The sequence below is a fragment of the Onthophagus taurus genome, chromosome 2 (genome assembly GCF_036711975.1).
Source record: "Onthophagus taurus isolate NC chromosome 2, IU_Otau_3.0, whole genome shotgun sequence".
In the NCBI taxonomy this organism is placed as follows: domain Eukaryota; kingdom Metazoa; phylum Arthropoda; class Insecta; order Coleoptera; family Scarabaeidae; genus Onthophagus; species Onthophagus taurus.
In genome coordinates this window covers 24163153-24171206 of record NC_091967.1, presented here as the reverse complement: position 1 = coordinate 24171206, position 8054 = coordinate 24163153, and the positions used below count along the sequence as shown (strand labels likewise).

At 32.7% G+C, this 8054-nt stretch overlaps 1 long non-coding RNA gene across 2 annotated transcripts; it reads left to right on the top strand.

Annotated features, from left to right (window-relative positions):
- Positions 1-6153: 6153 nt before the first annotated feature.
- On the top strand, positions 6154-7075 carry LOC139429201 (uncharacterized). Of its 2 annotated transcripts, XR_011639871.1 has the most exons (6): positions 6154-6343; positions 6408-6512; positions 6581-6735; positions 6799-6825; positions 6888-6950; positions 7003-7075. It is a non-coding gene; the product is annotated as an uncharacterized lncRNA (long non-coding RNA). The 2 variants fall into 2 exon arrangements; XR_011639870.1 differs by having other exon boundaries at positions 6581-6825.
- Positions 7076-8054: the final 979 nt, after the last annotated feature.

The window sequence follows — 8054 nt, the reverse complement described above, 5'->3', positions numbered from 1 at the left end:
TTATTCTTGAAAATGGGTTTTGTAATAGATTTTTAACAGATTTCAGCTCTTCTGTTTCCTGGACGACGTTTTACGAGTTCTATATATTTGCTCGGTGAGCTTCTTAATACTGTAAAATATGCATACATATTGGCGTTTTTACTATTTCTCTCACCCATTAGAATTCCTACTGCACGCAATCGAATTATGGTCACCAATGCCACCTCTTGAATGAACAAATGAAGTGGAGTTAGGTTCAACACGTTTTCCATGGCTGCAATGGCGGCAAATGGGTTTTGTATTAGATTTTTAGCAGATTTCAGCTCTTCTGTTTCCTGGACGACGTTTTACGAGTTCTATATATTTGCTCGGTGTGCTTCTTAATACTGTAAAATATGCATACATATTGGTACATACTTGCAATAGATATGTGCTGAAAATACTATATATAAATTTAATTTATTAGTTTTCAGGACGATATTTGGTATATATTTTGAATTTATAATTCCTCGTTTAGGGATTGGGTAAAAACTTTCTTAGTTAGTAAATAAGAAAACGTTAAATTTTTAAGAGTGCTAATAGAATTCATTTAATTCAATTAAATACTAGCGATGACAAAGAAAAAAGTGTTAATTGATTTATTATACACGTTGTTATTTCTTAACAGTAGTAATTGGATTTATCCATTTAAACACGTACACAATAAGAAAATGATTTCAACGTCGTTGCGGTGTCAATTGGGGTTCTATTATCAGCATTAGTTTCCGGATTATAAAATTGATTGAAAATACATATTTAATATGGCTGTTTCTTCTTTTCTCGAATTCCTTCCACGCAGATGTAATTTAAAAGGTTAAATGTATATTCACAAGGGCACAATTACCAACGAACACAGTAACGCGGTGTTATAAAAAGTTGTCGCACTTGTAACGTCCGCAAACATGCCAATTAAATGTAACAATTTGCAATAGTAATTATTTCTCTGAACGTATAAAAAAGTTAACTATAACCTGCCGTAACATTCCCATTTTTGCATATTATTCATAATTGGTCTGTTGCGGAATATCTGCTGCTTCTATTATAGTAGTAGCTATTATTATTAAAATAGATAGCGATATGAGTCACTTTTTACTCATAAATGACTCTATTCTTGGCTTAATTCTTACTTCATCAAACTAAATTGACAACAAAAAAACTTTTCTAGATCGTTAACCATGTGTATTACAACCACCTCTAACATAAAATTATCCACCTCTATAATAACGATCGATAAATATATCGTCATAAACTGTTATGTATCATAAGAAAAACTGGCAATATCCCCCACTTTAAGCACATAATTTCGTTATTAACGACGCGTGGATCGACGACGCGTCCAGAGAGAGTACTCGACATTAATTATCGGCAGACTTCCTGCTGCACTGGAAGAACTTGATCGATCTTGACGGTATTCAGATAAGAAGAAGACTTGGAGAAAATTTTGACAGTATGATGCGATAAGTTAAACATTGATCGTTAATTAAAAATAAATGATCTCGTATAGAGGCGTATTACAACATGTACTTGTCGTGTTGGATTACATGGTTGCGATCATTATTAATTCCCTTTTTTGGTATGCTACATGAAACTTTAAAAACCAGTTTTTTGATATATTTATGTATAAAAAGTGTAATCGTTTTCATTGGTATTTCCGTTATGAGTAGGACAACTCTCATAGGCCACATTAATTAAATACACTTTCAATTTACATAGCTATAAGTCTCTATCTAAAGTGGTTATTAATTTCTAATCTCCTGGGTGATACTTTCTTAGTTTACGGAATGTTTTGCGATTTCTAATTTTCCTATTACTACGTTTATTGTTTACATGTTCGTGATTAATATTAATAAATTTGCATACCATGTATTTTCTTTCTGTTAGCCTCCATTGTAAACATATTGACATTTTTTAAAATATCCTCAATTATAAAATTCTTGAATTAATATCAATTTAATTCATTTCAAGTGTCTTAATAATTTCTTCAAAGTGCTTGATTGCTTTCAGTGATAGTGAACGATGTTGTTTATTTACTTTTATAAACTGTTCTTGATTATGCCATAAATAATCAACTGCTCGATCGTATATTTCTGCACCTTTGTCGTCTATATTTTCTGCTTTAATCACATTTCCCATAAAGTTTACTGCTCCTCTGGGGATTCTTACTTTAGGAACCAATTGTAGCCATCCTTCGCCCATTAAAATTTTTATTTGTGGTTGATACAATCACGATAATTTTTGTTTACCCAATTAACACTTTATCACAACCAGTAACTTAGTTTTGAGCAAATTTCTCGAATAATCTGTTAAGTCCTTAAGAACTCATTAAAGTTAAGTTTTTAACTCTATGGGAAATAAGTTTTATTTATGTTATCATAATTCTATCCCTTTTCAATGACAGTGTACATGGAGTTCACCTCTAAGAGGTATAACAAAAGTGCAACAATATTCTGGTTCTTGTTCCGAATTCCACATGTATCAAAGAAAATTTTTTATGTAATTAACTCCATGCAAGATATATATGTTTTGCGTGGTTGTGGTATGTTGACTTTTGTGAAAATATTCCACTCGTGGTCAATTCATGATCTTACTAGTAATTACAGTAAAATTCACCTAACTCGAACGATATCTCGAATTATCCTCTAAGTCGAATAATTTTTGTAAGCTCAAGCGTTTGACTAGGTTTCAAAGTGTTTTTATCTCTCTAAGTCGAATTTCCCTAACTCGAATTTCTCTGTAACTCGAACTGAACTACTATGGAATTTCTTCAACTTTTACTTCTATGAGTCGAATTTACCAAAGAATAAAATATTCGAATCCGCTCTGTAAGTAATTTTAACTACAGAATCAAACCACATAGACTCTGGCTCAGAAACTACAGACTCTTGAACCAAAACAAACCTAATGTTCTTATTGTTTCAGAATCATATATTATAAATTATTTAAATGTACTGAAAAACTATTTTTATAGCAGGTAAATTGAGATTCAAGGACACTTAAGGTTTGTTGAATCTATTTGTGATAAAGTTTTTAATTACCATATGTCTTGTATATAAGAAAAATATTAGCCTGGTATAAATCATATAAATCATCTCGTTTAGGATGGGTTTGAAAAAATTTTAAAATTAGGATATTATTAGGTTTATTGATCACAAAATAATAGCAGTAAATAATAATGGATGGCTCCCTCTAGGAGCTGTGGGACATTGACGTTGGTGGCGGAGTTCTGTTCTGGGTATAGAACGGTCTAAGGAACAGCTTAAAAAGGCTGGCTGGCGAGGGAGTAAGTGGTGGTATTGGAATCGTGTTGATACCACCAATAAATACTTACAACCCAAGTGGTTGCTGAACAGGCAAGTCGGGTCCAGAGAGGATAGCGTGAAAGACGGGTCACCATGACTATGGTATGGTAACCTCAGCGGAAGAGCACCTGGTCCTTCAGGTTGGGGGTTAGGCATAAAGCCAACCACCCTATTCAGTAAAAATGTAATAGTTACGAAAGCTACACAGAATGATGTCGTACTGATGACTGGAAGTCGACACATGCTAAGAAAAAGGAGTAAGTGAATGACATTGCAGTTTGTAATATGAAATGTAGAGACGGTCTTGCCGACAGATAAGATACAAAATGTGGCCGCTGAACTGAGTCAATATGATATGGATTTGGATATGGACAGCAGGCAGGTGGTAAGATGTAAAGGGGATCAATCTATAAATTGATATTAATTGCATTAAAATAAGAAAAAACCGAAGAGGCAATAGTGGAGCAACTCTATAAAGAGCATTAAATCACCAAAAAGTTTGTGACTGCATTATTATTATTATCAATCTTTAAATTGTGAATGCCTGTTTGTCCTATACAACAAATTCACAATGGAACATCCATAATACCAAGTATGGATGAATCGACCACTAATATCTAAGAGATGAGGCTCTTCTACACCTAATGTGAGAATTTACCGAAGTATCAACAGTGACTTCGACCACTGGTGAAGGTAAAATTCATACATAGAATCTCTAATAATTTAAAGAAATTTGGAAAGCAACAAAAAATGGGATATAGGACCATTGAGAGATTATGAAAAAAGGAAAGAATGTAGACAGAGAAGTTTAGAGAGTAGAGGTACTAAAATATACCATAAATTCAACTGCTTAAGACACTATAAGTCACCACAAAAATTATGATATGAATGGCACAAGATGATGACTGTTGAAAGATAATGGAAAGAAAGAATGCTGCAAGAAGAAAATAAAAAAAAACACAAGATTGAAGAGAGGAGTATGGAGAATATCGAAGAGACGCCAACAGAATCTGTCGTAGAAAGAAATGAGGAACCTGAAAACAGAAAATAGACAAAATAACTGAACATAACAGCAAATAAGAATGTAGAAAATTTTACAAAGATATTAAAGAACTCACCAAAAGCTATGAGACAAACATAGTAAAATTCAAGGATGACAACTTAATAATTATTGTGAATGAAACCATGAGGAAGAGGCGAAACATAAACATCGGAATAACATAGTAAGGGCGAATCCCATATGTGATGATGTGTTAGTACCGGAAGCGATATACGAAGAAATTTTGTACAATACTCTCTCCATTACTTACTTTATTATAATTGGAAGATAGCTTTGTGCAAAACTTGTTGAAAAAGAAACTTATTGTTTTACTCTTCAGGAAATTTAAACATGTGAATGAATGCGCCAAAACACATGTCGCATTTGGAAGGCACAAAATTCGAGCATTTGTCACATTTCAAATCTGTAACGAAAGGGATACAGGAGAATGTTACTCAACAGATTAACATTATCACTGCCAGAAAGAAATTCCTTTCTATTATTTCAACAATAATATTTTATCGAATTCATGATTTAGCTCTTCGTGGGAAAGAAACTTAGTCAGGAAATTTTGTGGACTTATTAAAATACAAGATCACATTGTATTCTGTCGCAGTAATGCAAGATATATATACTTCAGTTCATACCCAAAATGAATTAGTTGATATCTACGACCAGGTTCTCAGAAAATAAATCGTTAATGAGGTAAAGAAATGTCACGTTTTTTTTTTATTTTAATGAAACGTTACATCAGTTAAACAGTTATCCAAGAAGAATTCTTAGGATTTCAACCATTAGAAAAGCTTGACACCGAATCAATAAGTATCATGATCCTAACGCGCTATCTATTTTTGCATGTATGAACTCAATAAAGAAGTTAAAGAATTACAAATCCCCTGGAAAGAATTCAATACCTTCTGAACTATTGAAAACATGAGGAGTAAGCACATATCTCCAGAAGAGTGGAAGGTAAGTGTCATCCATCCCATTTACAAGAAGAGAGACAAACTAAACTGTAACTACCACAGAGGCATCCTCTATTAAATACCAAAGGTGCTATCAGAAATAATAACCAACGAACCTTGGGAGAATATCAAAGAGGTTTTATGTCAGTTCGGGTAACTAGACCATATCCGTACTCTGCGGAACATACGAAAAATTTTTCGAATATAAAATAGACCTGTATCACAAAGTAACCAGAAATAACACTGATATCGGTTCCTTTGATGTTGGACGAACCGCATTTTTTGACCTCGATTTAAATTCCGCCATTTTTAAGAAGGGAACCCAACGATCTGGCAAGATCGTTGAGGAAACCAAAGGCACACCTGTAACAAGGTTGCCATTCTTAAACATGGCGTTACCGCAGAGACAGAGTTTTGGCACGATATCCCAGTGTCATTTCTAGTTATTCTGTGTCTGTACAGCATCTACGTCGATGTCAAACAGCTGTTCGATATGATATTTTATTTCAAACGTTTCGAGATCTGCTCATTATCTTTCATGTTTAAACGGTATTTGACCTTATACGTAAATGTTAAAGGTTCTCCATCCAAATTAAATAATTCACTGTAGTTTCTCAATATTACTTTTACTGTTACCTTTTCTTTAATGTATATTATATTAATGCAATTTTCATTGTATTTATTTCCATGTACGTATTAATAACACTTGATGTTTATGTAATGAGTGCAATTATTTTTAATTGGAATGAATTTTATCATAGTTTGTGTTAAGCAACACAAGAACTTTTCAGTATGTGTTTGAAAATGTTGTTAAACATATTCAAAACTGGTGGTATCATTTTGATATTTTTTGATATTGCAAATTGTCAATGCTTTCATTTTTTCAGTGATTTCAATCGCGAAGGTTATAAGCAGTTTAATCGGACCGGATTTAACATCATGTACAAATGCTAGTTTTAAATCTATTGGTATATTATCTAATAAAATTATTAAAATTTCTACGGTTCAATTACCATTTGTTGGTAAAGAAAATGCTATTATTATTATTTTTATTAAACAATTCAATGTACTAATTTTTTTTTATAGGTAAATTTATTATGAAAATTTTAAGTCAAGATAATGATACCAAATGTCTTTTTGATCTTACCTCTTTGCTCAATGTAGCTTTAGATGTTTCAAAAAATGTGTTGGGTAAATATTTTTAATTTTAATTTATACATATACATATGTATATGTAAAACGTAATTGTATTGTTTTAGACACCCTCACTGAAATAGTAAAGGTTGCTATTCCATGTTTTAACCCAATCAGAGCGTTGTTGGATTTACGTAATAAAAAAAAGACATAATAATGTTGCTTTGTATGAAGGGGGAATCAAAATGACGGTAATTGGAAGAATGCATAACTGATCCTTGTAAGGCTTGCAATTATATTTTTCTTAAACATTACTTAATCTTAAAATATCATTCATTTTCAGTCAAAAATATCACGGATAAATTCACAGGTACTTAATTATTTTATATTCTCATTTAGTAATATTAGAAAAACAATTTCAATATGTTTCAGATCCATCGGGGAATAAAAATTCTTTACAAATATTTAACCCACTTAAAGAAATAAGTGATCCATGTAAGCCTAAGACATTTTTACTTAAATTTTACTTTAAATTATCTCTTTTCAGTTAAAAATATGACAAATAAATTCACAGGTACTTAATTATTTTATATTCTCATTTCGTAATATTAAAAAATATCACAGATAAATTCAAAGATGTAACAAATAACATTCCACGTCTTCCAGGTTTATAAAAATAACTATTAAAATTATTCTTTGAAAATAAAATTATATCATCATAAATTGCTTTTCAACTCTATAATTACTTATGACAGATCCGTTACGATGTTACCTTAACGTGGGATACACATCGATCTGCAAAACGTTAGGTTTATAATGTTAACCGCAACGAATTACTACTTAAAATATAAACTACCGCGTGAAGTTTTTGCTTTTCCCACTGTTGATTTAAACGCTTATTTATGCATGCTACGTTTCTTTGCTACACACCACTCTTATCGTTCCAATTCTCACAGATTCTCGAGCGTTAAAATGACATCACATCACCAACTGTACGATGTATCGTCAACGGTTGCGGTCGGTTAGCTTTTCCTCTGCAATCTCTCGAATAATGAGTGCTACTCAATGAGAAGATGCCCGAGTGATCTTACACATGGTGAATAAGTAGGTTTCTGGACCAATATTTATAACAAAACAGCAAAATCCTAGATTTGTTTAGATTTACTATTGATATTGTTAAGAATACGGTAAGAACCAGGCAGTGTCATCAAAAGGGGTAGTGAGCTAACGAGGCATCGACACGTTTATCTCGGGCGGCCTCGTTCCAGTATCAATAATGCATGAGAGCAGGGGAAATTAATTATTTATGATCGATCGCCCATTATCGAGCGCCGATAATGTTAGCCCGGTCGTCGGAATCACTGAAAGTGTCGCTAAGCATTGATCGATCAAGTGGAAAGTGAACGTGGGTCAGTTCCCAGGTGCCCACGTGCACTCCGATACTCTCCCTCTTTGTCTTTCTTTGCAGGCACGTAGCGTATGGATACGCCGCCGAGACAAACATATTTTTACTGATCGACTTGATTGTCATTCCTCTTTAATGAAAGCTAATACCGCCTCCAATATTCATCTGAAAGGTACCATCCATCTTGGTTTAGT